The sequence below is a fragment of the Triticum aestivum genome, chromosome 7A (assembly GCF_018294505.1).
Source record: "Triticum aestivum cultivar Chinese Spring chromosome 7A, IWGSC CS RefSeq v2.1, whole genome shotgun sequence".
NCBI lineage: Eukaryota > Viridiplantae > Streptophyta > Magnoliopsida > Poales > Poaceae > Triticum > Triticum aestivum.
This window is the reverse complement of record NC_057812.1, coordinates 662,726,699-662,747,531: the sequence shown is the minus strand read 5'-3', so window position 1 is coordinate 662,747,531 and position 20,833 is coordinate 662,726,699.

Genomic DNA, 20,833 nt, shown 5'->3' with positions numbered 1-20,833 from the left:
CCCGAACCGTTATTTAACATTTTTCGAAACCCCCCTGATGTTTTAGGTAATTCATCGGCAGATCATATTTAAGTCAAACAAATGCTTTTTAAAATCATCCATATCTTTTAAACCGTAACTTCGATTTGAACATGTTATATATGAAATTTGATTAGAAAAATATGTAGAATATGAATATAAGATTATTTTTACCAATTAAGTATTTTTAAATATTATTTTATAATATATTTGAGTCAAACCAAATGATTTTCTAAATTATCTGTATCTTTTAAACCGTAACTTCGATTTTAACATATTATATATGAAATTTTATTAGAAAAATGCGTGGAATCTAAATATGATGTTAATTTTACCTATTAAATATTTTTAAAATACTAGCAAAATGCCCCGCGCGTTGCTGCGAAAATTTGCATGAAACAAAAAATGCATGAACTAATGAATCTAGTTAGTCTCTTTACAGTTCATCTTGTAGCAAGATAACTTGGTTTCCTCTCTAAGCAAAATCCGCATGTACGTTTCATTTTCTTCGATCAAGCACAGAAGTGTAAGCTACATGCATGCGGCCGTTTCTCTCCGGACTAAAACACACTCTAGGCGTGAGTTACTGCATGCATGCATCAGTTACTATATGTGCCTGGTGGGGCTGCTCTCAGCACGTAGATCAGATGGCTATTGTAGATTGATCTAATATATCCAACAGCTAAGTTAATTTTGATGATGTGGCTTAAGGAGAAGTTAGAGAATTCCTTATAATGGGGGCTAGCTATTTAGATATAGTAGATGGGTCCTACGCCGAGGAAAAAAATATGGTGAATCATTTCAACATTTGGTAGTTCCATAAATTTATATCAATATTGTTTTGTAGCTTTTTTTTACATCATAAATACGCAGGACTACCGCCCTTGGTTGGCGTAGAGCAAAAGGGCCCGTGTGTTGCAACGGAAGGAAAAAAACATAATCTTCAATGGCTATGAGCCTATGACCACATTTTGCTGATTTCAACATACTATGTACAATAATACTGTTGTGGTGAATTTCCTTACAAAAATTGATTGTGCAATTGGGAGAAGATAAGAATGATAACAACAGTTGGACGTTGTACATTGTACAGTTTGACTACGTAGCCAGCTAGCAAAGCTAGCCATATCAAGTTGCGGTCTACCGGAAGTTCCTAGGTCATCACACTGTAGCATGCGAGCACCTCGCTATACTAACTTATAGTTTCATGGACAATTCCCAGAATTTATTTTCCTTCACCCTATACAACCTTCCTTCCCGTGATATATGTGCATGGCAGCTTTTCCTTCACAATTCTGGAATTTATTTTCCTTCAGCCTACAATCCCTCCTCCACGTGAGTGTGCATGCATGGCCCCGGGAATTTATTCCTTCATTGCAGCCTCACAATCCTGGGGATTTACAATTAATTCCTTCGTGGCAACATCCTTTTGTTCCCTCTTTCTATTGATCTTTCAGGTGGCTTGCATATTTCAAGTCATAACCGTATTTAAATTGATGGGTTTGGATATGAAGTACCGAGGTGGTACTATCTTTGAACAAATAATCTCTTATATATAAATACAAAAGGGGGATGCTAGCTCAGTTGAAACTTTCAGTGTGCACGCACAATCATAATTGTATTTTAGTACCACCTCGTGTATATGTTTTAAATTTAACCAGAAAGCGTAAATTCACGGGAAGAAGCGTATTGTGACGGTGAACCCGATAAAGTCAATCCGTGCTTTATTATTAGGGATAGATTGTTATGGAAGCAAACTTATAATTTATAGCGCAAGATTCTTTTTTTTTCATACCGGCGATCCGCATTGCAAATAAACACCCCACTATAATCATATACGAAAAAAAACATCGATAACTACACATGCATACCTCTAAAAAATGTCGCAGGGAAAAATAACAGATTTCTCATCGCGAGAGTGAGAGAAAGCGAGCGAGAGAGAGAGAGAGGGGGGGGGGGGGAGGGAGAGAGAGCGAGAGGGAAGAGAGAGGGAGAGAGATACGCATTAGGATTAACCATATTCAAAACACGTTTTTTGTTGTTTTGTGTGAACACCAAGGCCATCGCCGGCGAGGGTGAGAAGGAGGATAAGCGGCAACACAAATATGATGCCTCGGAAAAATAAAAGAGATGGACCTATTGTGGTCTTGAATGATGGTTGTTGAGTTAAGAGCGTGTGTTATGTTTTCTCTCCCGTTGCAACGCACGGACTCTTTTGCTAGTATTTATTATAAAAGTTGATTGGAACTACAAAAGCATATCAAACATAAAAAAAAATACATCGAGATTCCGAGACAATTAAACGAACACTACTGCCGCTAGCTATCAGAGCTGGTTTGACCTTGTCTTTGACAGCAGAAAAGTCTTCATGCACCCTGGAGCCATAGTCGTTACATTGAACAATTGCATATATCTGAAGCACCTACCACATGACGAGAAACCCTAACCTCACCACTCCAAGGGGACCGCAAAAAATCTATGTCGGAGCTTCGTCGATTATGTCCAGACAGACGAACTCAATGACGATCGAAGCCCGAAAGATAAACTCGAAGAAGAAGCATCGCGATCCACCTAAGAGCCGCACCTGCAAGGACTAAAAAACCCGACATAAACTACTAATCGAAGAGGAGGCACCAGGATTGCCCTCCCCGCCACCGACCGCCGGAGAGGCAGGCAGAGGGTAGGCGAATCCACTGGCTCGCCAATAAAGTCTGGAGAAAAGAGTTTGCCCTAGCCGTCTAGGGTTAGGGAAGGAATTCGAAAGGAGATCTCTCGGCAGTATGGAAAACTCTTCTTCTCTCTCAAATATGTCATTCTTTTTATCCTTTTGCTGCTCTGTTTTTGTGGTTGCACTTATAAACTTTTATGGAATTTGATTGGCAAGTTCAAGGTGTGAAGGATAGCTGTAGGATATTTTTCAGAATGAATAGCCACATGTCGGATGAACTTTACACCATGGCATGCGCTTGTACGGTGGTTGATTTATGTGAATTCATAAGTAATACCATCTGCATCTGTAATTTTTCAACAACTGAACACATTGATTAACTGCCTCATTTTTTTAAAGAAAGGGGTTTCCCCTTGCCCCAACTTTATTAAGCCAAGGCAAACGGCAACCAACATAATACTGTTAACAGCGCTCAGCGGCAACCAGAGAGTAGCTTCCACAGACAGAGAAAAGCAAAGATCTGAAACTGCCCTATTACAAGTTTCAAGAGGGTCCAACTAGGAGGGTACATAACCAGGTGACAGAACATGCCAGCTTATACAAAGCTAAGATAGGTTAGAGTACATCACCCAGCGGTACCCCTGATAGCAGCATCACCGTCACATGATCCTAAGCAATTCCTTCCTTCGATGATCCAAAAGTCTTAAACACCGGAGAAGAAGCGCACCTTGAGCCTCTGAGCATAAGATTTTCCACCGTCTGATCGTTGCCCCCAACAGGTCTAGGACACAGCATATACTTCGCCATCTTCTCCCCTGGAAAACAAAATCATTCCGAAATCGCCATAAGCTCCACAAGGTAGCAGCAGTAAAAATATTTAAAGCTTCACAGTACTTTCTCCTCTTCTAGAAAGAAGACAGTAGTTCAAAAGATTCAGGTGCAGAAATATTAAAGCTATCTGTTGGAAATATGCCCTAGAGGCAATAATAAAAGTGTTATTATTATATTTCTTTGTTCATGATAATAGTCTTTTATTCATGCTATAACTGTATTATCCGGAAATCGTAATACACGTGTGAATACATAGACCACAATATGTCCCTAGTGAGCCTCTAGTTGACTAGCTCGTTGTGATCAATAGATAGTCAAGGTTTCCTGGCTATGGACATTGGATGTCGTTGATAACGGGATCACATCATTAGGAGAATGATGTGATGGACAAGACCCAATCCTAAGCCTAGCACAAAGATCGTGTAGTTCGTTTGCTAGAGCTTTGCCAATGTCAAGTATCTCTTCCTTTGACCATGAGAGCGTGTAACTCCTGGATACCGTAGGAGTGCTTTGGGTGTATCAAACGTCACAACGTAACTGGGTGACTATAAAGGTGCACTACAGGTATCTCCGAAAGTATCTATTGTTTTATGCGGATCGAGACTGGGATTTGTCACTCCGTGTAAACGGAGAGGTATCTCTGGGCCCACTCGGTAGGACATCATCATATGCGCAATGTGACCAAGGAGTTGATCACGGGATGATGTGTTACGGAACGAGTAAAGTGACTTGCCGGTAACGAGATTGAACAAGGTATTGGATACCGATGATCGAATCTCGGGCAAGTAACATACCGCTAGACAAAGGGAATTGTATACGGGATTGATTAAGTCCTTGACATCGTGGTTCATCCGATGAGATCATCATGGAACATGTGGGAGCCATCATGGGTATCCAGATCCCGCTGTTGGTTATTGACCAGAGAACGTCTCGGTCATGTCTGCATGTCTCCCGAACCCGTAGGGTCTACACACTTAAGGTTCGATGACGCTAGGGTTATAAAGGAAGTTTGTATATGGTTACCGAATGTTGTTCGGAGTGCCGGATGAGATCCCGGACGTCACGAGGAGTTCCGGAATGGTCCGGAGGTAAAGATTTATATATGGGAAGTCCTATTTTGGCCACTAGAAAATGTTCGGGATTTTTCGGTATTGTACCGGGAAGGTTCTAGAAGGTTCCGGAGTGGGGCCCACCTGCATGGGGGGACCCACATGAACGTGGGTAGTGGGGGAAAGGCCCCACACCCCTGGTCAAGGCGCACCAAGATCCCCCCTTAGAAGGAATAAGATCATATCCCAAAGGGATAAGATCAAGATCCCTAAAAAGGGGGGATAGCAATCGGTGGGGAAGGAAATGATGGGATTTCTTCCCTCCCACCTTTGCCAACGCCCCAATGGACTTGGAGGGCAAGAAACCAGCCCCCTCCACCCCTATATATAGTGGGGAGGCGCATGTGAGATTCACCCTTGCCCCTGGCGCAGCCCTCCCTCTCCCAAGTGCTCCTCCTCTCTCGCGGTGCTTGGCGAAGCCCTGCAGGATTACCACGCTCCTCCACCACCACCACGCCGTTGTGCTGCTGCTGGATGGAGTCTTCCTCAACCTCTCCCTCTCTCCTTGCTGGATCAAGGCTTGGGAGACGTCACCGGGCTGTACGTGTGTTGAACGCGGAGGTGCCGTGCGTTCGACACTTGATCATTGGTGATTTGAATCACGACGAGTACGACTCCATCAACCCCGTTCACTTGAACGCTTCCGCTTAGCGATCTACAAGGGTATGTAGATGCACTCTCCTTCCCCTCGTTGCTAGTCTCTCCATAGATAGATCTTGGTGACACGTAGGAAAATTTTGAATTTCTGCTACGTTCCCCAACAGTGGCATCATGAGCTAGGTCTATTGCGTAGATTCTTTGCACGAGTAGAACACAAAGTAGTTGTGGGCGTTGATGTTGTTCAATATGCTTACCGTTACTAGTCCAATCTTGTTTCGACGGTATTGTGGGATGAAGCGGCCCGGACCGACCTTACACGTACTCTTACGTGAGACAGGTTCCACCGATTGACATGCACTTGGTGCATAAGGTGGCTAGCGGGTGCCAGTCTCTCCCACTTTAGTCGAAACGGATTCGATGAAAAGGGTCCTTATGAAGGGTAAATAGCAATTGACATATCACGTTGTGGTGTTGCGTAGGTAAGAAACGTTCTTGCTAGAAACCCATAGCAGCCACGTAAAACATGCAACAACAATTAGAGGACGTCTAACTTGTTTTTGCAGGGTATGCTATGTGATGTGATATGGCCAACAAGAATGTGATGAATGATATGTGATGTACGAGATTGATCATGTTCTTGTAATAGGATTCACGACTTGCATGTCGATGAGTATGACAACCGGCAGGAGCCATAGGAGTTGTCTTTATTTATTGTATGACCTGCGTGTCATTGAAGAACGCCATGTAAACTACTTTACTTTATTGCTAAACGCGTTAGTCATAGAAGTAGAAGTAGTCGTTGGCGTGACAACTTCATGAAGACACGATGATGGAGATCATGATGATGGAGATCATGGTGTCATGCCGGTGACAAGATGATCATGGAGCCCCGAAGATGAAGATCAAAGGAGCTATATGATATTGGCCATATCATGTCACTACTCTATTTGATTGCATGTGATGTTTATCATGTTTATGCATCTTGCTTGCTTAGAACGACTGTAGTAAATAAGATGATCCCTTACAACAATTTCAAGAAGTGTTCTCCCCTAACTGTGCACCGTTGCTACAGTTCGTCGCTTCTAAGCACCACGTGATGATCGGGTGTGATGGATTCTTACGTTCACATACAACGGGTGTAAGACAGATTTACACAGCAATACACTTAGGGTTAACTTGACGAGCCTAGCATGTACAGACATGGCCTCGGAACACGGAGACCGAAAGGTCGAGCATGAGTCGTATAGTAGATACGATCAACATGAAGATGTTCACCGACGTTGGCTAGTCCGTCTCACGTGATGATCGAACACGGCCTAGTTGACTCGGATCATGTGATCACTTAGATGACCAGAGGGATGTCTATCTGAGTGGGAGTTCATAAGATGAACTTAATTATCTTGAACATAGTCAAAAGACCTTTTGCAAATTATGTCGTAGCTCGCGCTTTAGTTCTACTGTTTAGTTATGTTCCTAGAGAAAATATAGTTGAAAGTTGACAGTAGCGATTATGCAATCAGTAGAAAGCTTATGTCCTTAATGCACTGCTCAGTGTGTCGAACCCCAAATGTCGTTTGTGGATGTTGTGAACATCAGACATACACGTTTTGATAACTACGTGATAGTTCAGTGAAACAGTTTAGAGTTGAGGCATCAAAGACGTTTTTCGAAATGTCGCGGAACATATGAGATGTTTCGAGGGCTGAAATTGGGATTTCAGGCTCGTGCCTACGTCAAGAGGTATAAGACCTCCGACGATTTTCTTAGCCTGCAAACTAACGGAGAAAAGCTCAATCGTTGAGCTTGTGCTCAGATTGTCAGAGTGCAACAATCACTTGAATCGAGTGGGAGTTGATCTTCCATATGAGATAGTGATGTTTCTCCAAAGTCATTGCCACCAAGCTGCTAGAGCTTTGTGATGAACTATAACATATCAGGGATAGATATGATGATCCTTGAGGTAGTCACGATGTTTGACACCGTGAAAGTAGAAATCAAGAAGGAGCATCAATTGTTGATGGTTGGGGAAACCACTAGTTTCAAGAAGGGCAAGGGCTAGAAGGGATACTTCATGAAACGGCAAATCAGCTGCTGCTCTAGTGAAGAAACCCAAGGTTGAACCCAAACCCGAGACTAAGTGCTTCAGTAATAAGGGGAACAACCACTGGAGCAGAATTACCCTAGATACTTGGTAGATGAGAAGGCTGGCAAGGTCGATAGAAGTATATTGGATATACATTATGTTAATGTGTACTTTACTAGTATTCCTAGTAGCACCAGGGTATTAGATACCGGTTCGGTTGCTAAGTGTTAGTAACTCGAAATAAAGGCTACAGAATAAACGGAGATTAGCTAAAGGTGAGCTGACGATATGTGTTGGAAGTGTTTCCAATGTTGATATGATCAAGCATCGCACGCTCCCTCTACCATCGACATTGGTGTTTGCGTTGACCATAGACATGATTGGATTATGTCTATCGCAATACGGTTATTCATTTAAGGAGAATAATGGTTACTCTGTTTATTTGAATAATACCTTGAATGGTCTTGCACCTACAATGAATGGTTTATTGAATCTCGATCGTAGTGATACACATGTTCATGCCAAAAGATAGTAATGATAGTACCACCTACTTGTGGCACTGCCACGTAAGTCACATCGGTATAAAACGCATGAAGAAGCTCCATGTTGATGGATCTTTGGGCTCACTCGGTTTTGAAAAGTTTGAGACATGCGAACCATGTCTATTGGTGTATATGCATGAAGAAACTCCATGCAAATGGACCGTTTGAACTCACTTGATCTTGAATCACTTGAGACATGCAAATCATACCACATGGGCAAGATGACTGAAATCCTCGGTTTCAGTAAAATGGAACAAGATAGAAACTTGTTGGAAGTAACACATTTTGATGTGTGCAGTCCAATGAGTGCTGAGGAATGCAGTGAATATCGTTATGTTCTTACTTCACAGATGATTCGAGTAGATGTTGAGAATATTTACTTGATGAAACACAAGTCTGAATTATTGAATGGTTCAAGTAATTTCAGAGTGAAGTAGAAGATCATCGTGACAAGAGGATGAAATGTCTATGATATGATCATAGAGATGAGTATCTGAGTTACAAGCTTTGGCACACAATTATGACATTGTGGAAATTGTTTCACAATTAATACCGCCTGGAACACCATAGTTTGATGGTGTGTCCGAACATCATAACTGCACCCTATTGGATATGATGCATACCATGATGTCTCTTATCGAGTTACCACTATCGTTCATGGGTTAGGCATTAGAGACAACCACATTCACTTTAAATAGGGCACCACGTAATTCCGTTGAGATGACACCGTATGAATTATGGTTTAGAGAAACCTAAGTTGTCGTTTCTTAAAGGTTTGGGGCTGCGATGCTTATGTGAAAAAGTTTCAGGATTGATAAGCTCGAACCCAAAGCGGATAAAATGCATCTTCATAGGACACCCAAAACAGTTGGGTATACCTCCTAATTCAGATCCGAAAGCAATATGGATTGTTTCTTGAATCGGGTCCTTTCTCGAGAAAAGGTTTGTCTCGAAAAGTTGAGTGGGAGGATGGTGGAGACTTGATATGGTTATTGAACCATCACTTCAACCAGTGTGTATCAGGGCACATGAAGTTGTTCCCGTGGCACCTACACCAATTGAAGTAGAAGCTTATGATAGTGATCATGAAGTTTCGGATCAAGTCACTGCCGTACCTCGTAGGGTGACAAGGATACGTACTACTTCAGAGTGGTACAGTAATCCTGTCTTGAAGGTCATGTTGCTAGACAACAATGAACCTATGAGCTATGGAGAAGTGATGGTGGGCCCAAATTCCGACAAATGTTTAGAAGCCATGAAATCCGAGATAGGATCCATGTATCAGAACAAAGCATGGACTTTGGTGGACTTGCCGAAAGATCGGCAAGCCATTGAGATAAATGGATCTTTAAGAAGAAGATGGACGTGGATGGTAATGTCACCATCTATGAAGCTCGACTTGTGGCGAAGAGTTTTTCACAAGTTCAAGGAGTTGACTGCGATGAGATTTTCTCATCCGTAGCGATGCTTAAGTCCGTCGGATTCATGTTAGCATTAGCTGCATTTATGAAATCTGGCAGATGGATGACAAAACGAGTTTCCTTACCAGTCTTCGTATGGAAAGGTTGTATGTGATACAAATCAGAAAGTTTTTGTCGATCCTAAGGATGCTAAAAGGTATGCTAGCTCCAGCGATCCTTCCATGGACTGGAGTAAGCATCTCGGAGTTGGAATGTGCGCTTTGATAAGATGATCAAAGATTTTGGGTTTATACAAAGTTTATGAGAAACTTGTATTTCCAAAGAAGTGAGTGGGAGCACTATAGAATTTCTGATGAGTATATGTTGTTGACATATTGATGATCAGAAATGATGTAGAATTTCTAGAAAGCATATAGGGTTATTTGAAAACTGTTTTTCAATGGAAAACCTGGATTAGGCTACTTGAATAATAAGCATCAAGATCTATAAGATAGATCAAAATGCTTAATAGTACTTTCAAATGAGCACGTACCTTGACATGATCTTGAAGGTGTTCAAGATGGATCAGTCAAAGAAGGAATTCTTGCCTGAGATGTAAGGTATGAAGTTAAGACTTAAAATCTCGACCACGGCAGAATAGAGAGAAAGGACGAAGGTCGTCCCCTATGCTTTTATCATAGGCTCTCTACAGTATGCTATGCTGTGTACCGCACCTGTAGTGTGCCTTGCCATGAGTCAGTCAAGGGGTACAAGAGTGATCCAAGAATGGATCACAGGACAGCGGTCAAAGTTATCCTTAGTAACTAGTGGACTAAGGAATTTTCTCGATTATGGACGTGATAAAGAGTTCGACGTAAAGAGTTATGTCGATGCAAGCTTAACACCTATCCGGATAGCTCTGAGTAGAAATACCGGATACGTATAATGGATCAACTTTTAGTATAGCTCCAAGTAGAACAGTTATTTGGAATAGCTCCAAATAGAGTGTGGTAGCTACATCTAGGAGATGACATAGAGATTTGTAAAGCACACACGGATCTAAAAGGTTCAGACCCGTTGACTATAACCTCTCTCACAAGCATAACATGATCAAACCCAGAACTCATCGAGTGTTAAACACATAGTGATGTGAACTAGACTACTGACTCTAGTAAACTCTTGGGTATTAGTCACATGGCGATGTGACCTGTGAGTGTTAATCACATGGCGATGTGAACTGCATTATTGACTCTAGTGCAAGTGGGAGACTGTTGGAAATATGCCCTAGAGGCAATAATAAAAGTGTTATTATTATATTTCTTTGTTCATGATAATAGTCTTTTATTCATGCTATAACTGTATTATCCGGAAATCGTAATACACGTGTGAATACATAGACCACAATATGTCCCTAGTGAGCCTCTAGTTGACTAGCTCGTTGTGATCAACAGATAGTCATGGTTTCCTGGCTATGGACATTGGATGTCGTTGATAACGGGATCACATCATTAGGAGAATGATGTGATGGACAAGACCCAATCCTAAGCCTAGCACAAAGATCGTGTAGTTCGTTTGCTAGAGCTTTGCCAATGTCAAGTATCTCTTCCTTTGACCATGAGAGCGTGTAACTCCTGGATACCGTAGGAGTGCTTTGGGTGTATCAAACGTCACAACGTAACTGGGTGACTATAAAGGTGCACTACAGGTATCTCCGAAAGTATCTATTGTTTTATGCGGATCGAGACTGGGATTTGTCACTCCGTGTAAACGAAGAGGTATCTCTGGGCCCACTCGGTAGGACATCATCATATGCGCAATGTGACCAAGGAGTTGATCACGGGATGATGTGTTACGGAACGAGTAAAGTGACTTGTCGATAACGAGATTGAACAAGGTAGTGGATACCGACGATCGAATCTCGGGCAAGTAACATACCGCTAGACAAAGGGAATTGTATACGGGATTGATTAAGTCCTTGACATCGTGGTTCATCCGATGAGATCATCGTGGAACATGTGGGAGCCATCATGGGTATCCAGATCCCGCTGTTGGTTATTGACCAGAGAACGTCTCGGTCATGTCTGCATGTCTCCCGAACCCGTAGGGTCTACACACTTAAGGTTCGATGACGCTAGGGTTATAAAGGAAGTTTGTATGTGGTTACCGAATGTTGTTCGGAGTCCCGGATGAGATCCCGGACGTCACGAGGAGTTCCGGAATGGTCCGGAGGTAAAGATTTATATATGGGAAGTCCTATTTTGGCCACTGGAAAATGTTCGGGATTTTTCGGTATTGTACCGGGAAGGTTCTAGATGGTTCCGGAGTGGGGCCCACCTGCATGGGGGGACCCACATGAACGTGGGTAGTGGGGGAAAGGCCCCACACCCCTGGTCAAGGCGCACCAAGATCCCCCCTTAGAAGGAATAAGATCATATCCCAAAGGGATAAGATCAAGATCCCTAAAAAGGGGGGATAGCAATCGGTGGGGAAGGAAATGATGGGATTTCTTTCCTCCCACCTTTGCCAACGCCCCAATGGACTTGGAGGGCAAGAAACCAGCCCCCTCCACCCCTATATATAGTGGGGAGGCGCATGGGAGATTCACCCTTGCCCCTGGCGCAGCCCTCCCTCTCCCAAGTGCTCCTCCTCTCTCGCGGTGCTTGGCGAAGCCCTGCAGGATTACCACGCTCCTCCACCACCACCACGCCGTTGTGCTGCTGCTGGATGGAGTCTTCCTCAACCTCTCCCTCTCTCCTTGCTGGATCAAGTCTTGGGAGACGTCACCGGGCTGTACGTGTGTTGAACGCGGAGGTGCCGTGCGTTCGGCACTTGATCATCGGTGATTTGAATCACAACGAGTACGACTCCATCAACCCCGTTCACTTGAACGCTTCTGCTTAGCGATCTACAAGGGTATGTAGATGCACTCTCCTTCCCCTCGTTGCTAGTCTCTCCATAGATAGATCTTGGTGACACGTAGGAAAATTTTGAATTTCTGCTACGTTCCCCAACACTATCAGCAACCACCTCCCAAACATGTCTGGCAACAATGCAATCAAAAAATAAATGCTGGATGGTTTCAGGTTCACTACAGAAGACACACAACATGTCATTCACATGCCTACGCTTGGCCAGATTGTCCCTAGTTAAGCTCTTATTATAGTAGATCAACCAAAGAAAAACATGAATATTGGGTGGAACTCTAATTTTCCAAATATCATCCTTGATAGTAGAAACTATCCCACCAAAGTTAATCATTTTATAGAATGATTTGACAGAATATTTGTTAGATGGTTCTAGCAACCAAACTGGCTGGTCTGGGGAATCAGACAGACATATTGGCTCAATCACTTTGACGAGCTCCTCCCATCTTTTTAAAGTGTTTTCCATCACACACCTTCTAAAAGTTAAGTGCAGTTCCCCATTCACCAAAACCTGTGCAAGAGTAGAGTTTTGTTGTTGACAGATAGTAAACAAGTCCCAAAATGAAGTTTTAAGAGAATAGTTCCCAACCCAGGTGTCATTCCAGAAGGCAATACTCTTACCATCTCCAGGAATCCATCTATAAAAATTTTTAGAGGCTGCAAGAGCCCAGGACAAACTTTTCATAAAAGGGGACCCCAGGGTCACCCTAGTATTAAAGAGATTAGGGCTGGAAGTGTTATACTTGTAGTTTAACATCTTCTTCCAGTCACTATCCCTGTCATCATAGAATCTTTTTCCCCAAGAGGCCAGAAGGGCCATGTTGAATTCTCTAAGATTTGGAACCCCCATACCCCCAAACTCTTTCCTTCTGGAAATCAACCCCCAATTAGCAAGGTGGTATTTATGATTATCACCCATATTCCCCCAAAAGAAGTGTGACATTTGAGATGTAATCATGTCAATAGCCCATTTGGGGAATTTCATAATAGACATTAGGTAAGCAGGAATGCTGGCAATGCAAGTGGTAAGTAAAATCAGTTTCCCTCTATAAGAGAGCAATCTTCCCAACCATCCAGAGATATTTTTGATAATTCTATCAATAATGGGTTGGAGGTCCTCCCTTCTAAGTTTTTTAATGTGAAGGGGGACCCCAAGATACTTAAAGGGGAAATCCCCAAGCTGGCAACAGAAAACCTAGGCAAAATCCTTAGATAATTGATCAGAGATATTAATAGCATGAAGATCACTTTTATGGAAATTAATTTTCAAACCAGATAAATTTTCAAAGCAGGATAAAATCCACTTCAAGTTCTTGGCATGCTCAAAATAGTTATCCAGGAACAAGATGGTATCATCAGCATATTGCAGGCTGACTACCCCACTTGGAAAGACATGGGGTAGCAACCCACCAATTAAACCACTACTAGTAGCTTTATGAAGCATTTTAGAAAAAAACATCAGCTACTAGATTGAATAGGAGGGGTGAGTGAGGATCACCCTACTTCAATCCTTTTCCCCTAGAGAACTGGGGACCATTAGTGTCATTGATCCGAACCTGAAAAGTCCCTTGGTGGATAGTAGACATCACCCAATTCAGCCACTTACTACCAAAGCCTCTAGAAAGAAGCATTTCTTTCAGGAAGTCCCAATTGACTCTATCATACGCTTTCTCATAGTCAAGTTTAAGAATCAGTCCAGAAGACCCAGATCTATGAATTTCATGAATGACCTCATGGGCCATAACCACACTCTCCAGAATGAATCTGCCTTTGATAAACGCAGTTTGGTTAGAGGATATAAGCTTGTCACATAAGGGAGAAACCCTAGTAGTCATAGCTTTAGAGAAAATTTTAATAGCACAATTACTAAGGCTGATAGGCCTAAAGTTCTTCATATCTCTGGCCATAGGTATTTTTGGAATAAGAGTAATGATGGCATGATTTAATTTATAGATATCAAGTCTACCGTTCTCAAAGTCTCTAACCATCCACATAAAGTCATTTTTAATCAGATCCCAAAAGGTTTGATAAAATAAAAAGGAAAGGCCATCCGGGCCAGGGGCACCACAAGCATAGGAACTCATTACAGCTTGCTTGATTTCCTCTTCAGTAAAAGGTCTCTCTAAATGTTCTCTCTCATCATCATGGACTAACTCGTCCTCTGCCCAAAAGTCAGCATCCAAATGGATGTCATGTTTGGGTTCAAAGGCAAACAAGTCTTTGTAAAAAGACGTGGCAACCTCAAGCATCTCCTGGGTCGAATTGACCACACCATCTGGACTGTTTAATTCAGAAAGATGGTTCTTCCTATGTCTGTGGTTAGCAAGGGCTTGGAAATAGGCATTATTCCTATCTCCCTCTAAGATTTTTCTGTCCCTAGATCTCTGACAAAGAGCAGTCTCCTCTTTTTTCCACACTTCATCCAGTTCTTTTTTAATCTCCTTCATCTTGTCATAGTCAGATACAGACAGTTGTTGGGTTTCTGATATCACATCAAGTTTGTCAAACTCCAAAAGGAGTGCCCTATTTTTTTTCTTCAATGCAACCTCTCTATTAATACTCCATCCTTTAGTTTTCTTCCTGAGAACTCTAGTCTTAAGCATCCAGTTATCAGCTGAGGATATGGATGAAGACACCGAATTCCAGGCATCTTCGACCATTTGATGAAAGCCTGGCTGGGAGAGCCACCATTTTTCAAACCTAAAAGGTTTGGGGTTGGATGGGGTTCTAGCACCAGTATCAATGACTAAGGGAGTATGATCAGCCCACCCTGCGAAGGGCTGTCAGGGTGGAAAAAGGAAAATGGGCGTCCCAGTTCACAGAAATGAACACTCTATCTAATACAGCAAACACAGGGGAAGTCTGGTTATTAGACCAAGTGAATATCCTATTAGAGATAGAAATCTCCATCAAGGCCCATCTGTTGATCCAGTCATTAAACAAAAAAGCAGTCTGTTGATTAACTAAACCACTACTTTTTCTGTATCATTCCTGATCAAGTTGGAGTCACCACAAATCATGATAGGGTAAGAAGCATTAGATAAAGTACCATGTAACTCAGCTATAAAATCAATCTTGAGTTCAGCATAAACAGACCCATAGACTAGTACCATTTGCCAGACAAAACCATCAGTTTTATTTCTAACAGTAGCAATGATGAAAAAATTTGGTTAATAAAACCCACCACCTCAAAAATCATTTTCTTAAAACCCACAAGGATCCCCCCATCAGTATTATCAGCTGGCAAAAAATGCCATATGAAATTATCAAATCTATCAATAGCTTTGAGGAAACCCTCAAAAATATGCTCCTTCTTTGTTTCTTGAAAACCAATAAAATCAGGATCAGACTTAGCAATAGTATCACAAAGGCACTGTATCTTCCCATGTTGCCCTAGCCCTCTAATGTTCCAAATGAGACCTATCATACTAATTAATTTTGAAAGGGTGGGACAAGCCACAAGGCCTAGCTTTAGTTAACACAACAGGTGTCCCCCTAGTAGCATCAGAAGTGCCAACTGGCTCCAAGGGAAGGACATCCTTAGGTGTACTAGCTAAATCATTAGAGTCAAAATCAAGATTATTAGGAAGTACAATTTCAGGATTATTATTGGCAAACACCAAACACCTCTCTTTCTCCATAGTAATCATATCATCAATGGTAAAAGACTTTTGATTATCATCCCCCAATTATCAAATTCATTTGACTCATTTGACTAACAAGAACAGATTTATCCATAGTAGAAAAGGATTTACCTTTGAATGTTTGTGGGATCTCCAAGTTCTTCTTCCTTTTATATGCAGCCGCTTTCTCCATAATGTTCACATTGCCATGCCCTCTAGTAGCAGGCCTTTTAGCTAGCACAGGACCCCATTTAAGCTTCTTCTCATGGATACTCTCATCATTTTGGGTTTGGTTAAGTGATTCCAGCAGTGATCTCTTCCAAGACTCACTTTGTAAGATTTGGACAGCCTCAAGAGGGAGAACCCCCAACTCTTCTTCCTTTGAATCCTCATTTTCAGAGTCAGAAACATCAATCGATCTTAACAGATCCTCACAGTATTCCATGCTACCAGTTTTCTTCTCAGGGGTTATGTAAGCGGCATTTTCCCCAAGTGGAGTTTCTAGAATCATCATTTTTCCCTCTTTCTTTTCCTTCCCATAAGAAATGTGGTTTTGTTCTTTGAGGTTACCAGCAAAGCCAGTGTGCCCAACAAATGATGAATCCTCAAAATTAACAGCAGCCAAAGCACACTTCATGATGAACTCCTCCTGATCAGTATCATTTCCATATCCCATAGGTGTAACCACCCTTTTTTGACTACCAGACTTGTTTGAAGTTACCTGTTTAGTTGTAAAATTAGCTTTGTCTAGTTCATCAATTGCCTGATCATCTTCACCTGATCCTTCAGAAGCATGCTCCCCTTGAGCTCCATTCTCTTTTTTAGTTTGTTCTTCCTCAGCGCCCTCATCCTCCTCATTACCATCCTCATCCTCATCCAAGTCAATGACAGAGTCAACACCTCCCACTTGCTCAAACCCTTCCACAGTAAAACCAAGTAGGAACAGTTTTTTCTTCATCTCAATCAATCTCTCAAAAGGAATCTTGGTTGGGTCTCTACAGGCTATTTTGATTCTGACATTCTCAAAGAAAGTTCTAAACATACCATTCCAGTCCACATCTATAAGCACTCCAAACAGTGAAGCAATCTGGGCAAACACCTTCCAGGTACACCACTTGGGAGGAATCCCCTCAATCAGCACCCATGCTTCAATCAACTCTCCAAAAGGCTCACACCCCCCCTTTCCATTCAGTCAGTGTCACATTCACATCTTGCGGCAGGGAGAACCCATGTAATTCGATGAGGTCCTCCACTTTCTTCCAAGGGGGAAATCTAACTAAAAACGTCTTACTGGAGAGCCATCTGATTTGCCAAGGCCAGTGTTTAGTTTTGCAAAAAGTAGCAGATAACAGTTCCATCAGCTTAGCACAGTCCACTTCTCCTTTCAGAATGTTAACCACCGCACAGTTCTGGAAGTTTAGCCACTTTGACTCATTTGCAACAGGAACATCTACATGGTAGAAACCAAGGCCTTGAGCTCCACTACCGGAAAAGGCAGCAGTAGGTTGAATCTTAGACCACGCTGCACAATTATTCACATTGTGATTCTGTTGACAAATAAACCAGGCTTTTGGCTTCACGCAATTCCCCACATAATGCCCAGGTCCACCACAATTAAAACATATCATGTCTTTATACCTAGGATCAAGGACTTGTTCCACTTCGACCTCGATGGACTAGGATGATTGTACCTGAGCGGAACCAGCCGTGGAGGTTGTAGATCTGGTAGGCTTGGGGGCAGGGACAGATTCCTTTGCGACAGGCATAGTTGTTTTTCGCCCAGCAAAAGAAGTGGGTTTCTGCCCCATTCCTTTGGACTGACCAGCAGCAAGATTGTCGCTCCCTCCTGCACGACATTCGGCCATCTTCACCCCTCGCTTGACAGCTTCCGCAAAAGAGATTGAACCAGGGCCAATCCCTTCACGAACCACTTTGATTTGTTTTGGAGGTGGATCAAATGGTCGATGAGACGCAGGGAAACAATCCGCAGCCGAGAAGGAGTTTTTCTCAACCAAATCTCTCCGGATCCAGCAAAGGAATCCGGTTTTCGGTGGAACTTGTGGTTGCAGGATAGGGTTTCTAGGGTGGCGGCGGCGAGTGGGGGAGGGTATGAGCCAGAGCTGGCCAAAGTGCTCCTCCACATTATCTAGGGAATCAGTTTTACGTATTCCCCTCGCCCTTCCCGCTTTCTCGCCCACAACACGTAAATTGAGTGTGGGGCCATGGACACCTGGATTCAGAGAAGGGGCATGACAGAGCGGCTCCTCCCCAACTTTTTGGATAGCTTTTAAACTAAGGCCAAGCCCCTCGCCGGAGACCAACTCCGATGAGGTCTCACCAGCTGCAGAAGCAGCAAAGGAATCCTTACTATTACTAACAACAGGAGGGAGAACCCTCAAATCTAACCCAAAATCCTGAAGATGCGATTGAGAAGTCTGATCATGACAAGCCTGAATCCCACGATGGCGCAAACGAAAATCCCGCAAACGGGCCTTAAGAATCGAATTAGCACGAAGGTGCAAACCTAACTCACCAGGCCAAGGCGGGGGATCGATGGGTCGTCGCTGCGTCTAAACCAGTCGGGGCAGCCGATCTACTGGCGGCGTGGGGGCCAAACGGTCCCCGGCGGGATGTTGGCGATTCCCTCCCACGATGGTGGCCTGATGTTGAGCCTCATTTTTCTATGTGCAAAAGATGTTATATTGTTTCTAAGTTTTTTTTCTGAGAAATTATAGGGTTTCCTTTTTTTTGGAGGAGAATTATTGCCTGTATAGTGTATACCATGGGAAATTAGAGAAGGGCCGGAGGAAAAAAGAAAAGCCCAACAAAACAATGCCTTAGGTGCCCTACTCGTCCTGACCCATCCACTAGCCCAACAAACTGCCTCAAAAAAAAAAAAAAAACTAGCCCAACAAACAACGCAGTAACGTACGGACAGCCTGCGTGCCACTGCCTCCTGAATCACGACTCCACCGCTCCCAATCTCGCCTGCTCGCCGCCTGCCGCGCCGCCAGACGCCAAGGAGCCGCCCTGCCGGCCCCACTCGCCGGGCGCCACCTCGCCCGCCCCGCCCCTGCCAGCCGGTGCCCGCCTCCCAATCCGCACTCGGCAGCAACCCTGCCCGGCGGCCGGCGGTGTGCAGCGTGCAGGCGTGTAGCTGCTGCGGCCAGCCGGATTTGAGGTAAGTTTTCCACTGCCCATTCCCCGATTTCTGGTTGGCTAATCACTTATTCATCCTCTGTTTCTATAATTTTATATTGATGGATTATGATAGTGCTAACCAGCCTGCCACGTACATGAGCACATATGCGGATATGCCACATATACATAATTTGCTGTGTCCATCTTCGAATTGTTTAGTACCCAATCCCACGATTCCTGATTTCATGGACGGAGTCCTGTTTGTTTGCAGTCGAATGTTGTTCTTCCGGGTTTACTTGAAAATTGTTCAGACGACTGTATGCCATAGCTAGCTGGGATGGATGGATGGCGCAACGGAGCATAGCATAGTGTTCTTTTTGAAAAGTAAAAAGTGGTCGAGTAAACCTGTTTTTATTTTCTTCGAAACTAGTGCGCTCTTCCTCCGCGTGTAGAAAAGGAAGAAATAAATCAATCAAATTACGAGAAGCCTCTGAATCAACTCTGTACAGGATCAATAGAATAGGAAAGGCAAAATACTCATCCAAGGTCACTTGCAACACTCCCATTGTCTGTGAGATTCAGAGGCCGTGAGTTTGTGAGGCTGCATGTTTTTCCTCCACCAACAGCCTTTTTCTTTGTAGCAACTCTCTTCAGAAGAAACGCCTTTATTCCGTGCATCCGTATTCGTCTCCTCATCAGCATCCTTGCCTTCTCTGGACCGCTCCTTCTCAGCTGTTGGCATAGCTTTTCTGTCTCTGCACTCTGTATCCCTTATTCTCCCTTGGTGGGTTCTTTTGGATGAACGCAATGAACTTGCCACTCCTGTCAACACCTGAGCGGAAGCCATGTGTGGTGCATTCCAAAGGATATGAATCTGTTCTTCGAGACGAGGACCTCGGTCACAGTTCTGCCATAACCATAACACTCGACATGCCACAAAGCTTCTAAATATAGGCCGATATGCCTGTCATATCGGCATTGGTTAGCATATCCTCGCAGAAATATAGTCCTCACAGATATCGACGATATATTAGCCGATGTGGGTGTTATTTGGCTTGAAATCCCGACGTGGGTACACACCACAGTGAAACATAGCCCATAGCCTAGTGTTTCTGCATGGTCCCACTTGTGTGTAATTTGATGCGCACAAGCTCACCAACAAATCCTGCCGGTAATTTGATATGGACTTACAAAATTTCCCCCATGGGTTACACACACCTCTGATGATTGGCTCACTCGGAAAGCTGTGCCTAGACTGCCGTCTTATCCAGAACCACCGTTCTAGGGTTAATGAGGCCATCATATTCTTCCATAAGCAACGCCTGATTTGTGAAGAACCATGGTCCCATGATCACCGCCTTGTTCCAGTTGCCTAGGCAATCAAACTGGACTGAATAAATTCTCCTCGACATGTCTCCAGATCACTTACTTTGTCGGGTTCCACGCCGAGCTCATATCCACGAACAGCGTGCTAGTGCTAAACCCTCGCGTAGTATGTACCTTAGCAATTGCTATCCACTTGGCTTTCTCGACGGGTCTGTGATCTCATCTTCGCATACGAACTTTTCGACACCTTCTTCATGCAGATGTAGCCAACCAAGCAGTTCTTCGGCCGGATCCTTAACCGATCCGCTCGACTCGCCTTTATGTTTCATGCTCTCTGCCACTCAGAGTGATCACGCCAACTACAGTAACCCCAGCAATTCCATGGAGAGCCCACCATCATACTTGAAGTAGTGGCATATCAGATTAGATCCATCCATGTACAGGAAACAAGCATATCAGATTATCTATACACCAATGTTTTGGAATGCCATCTTGTTAGGTAATTACGAAATGATATAATTTGAAATTCATGACATGCTTCAAAGTTTGGAATCTCTGAAGAAGTCTT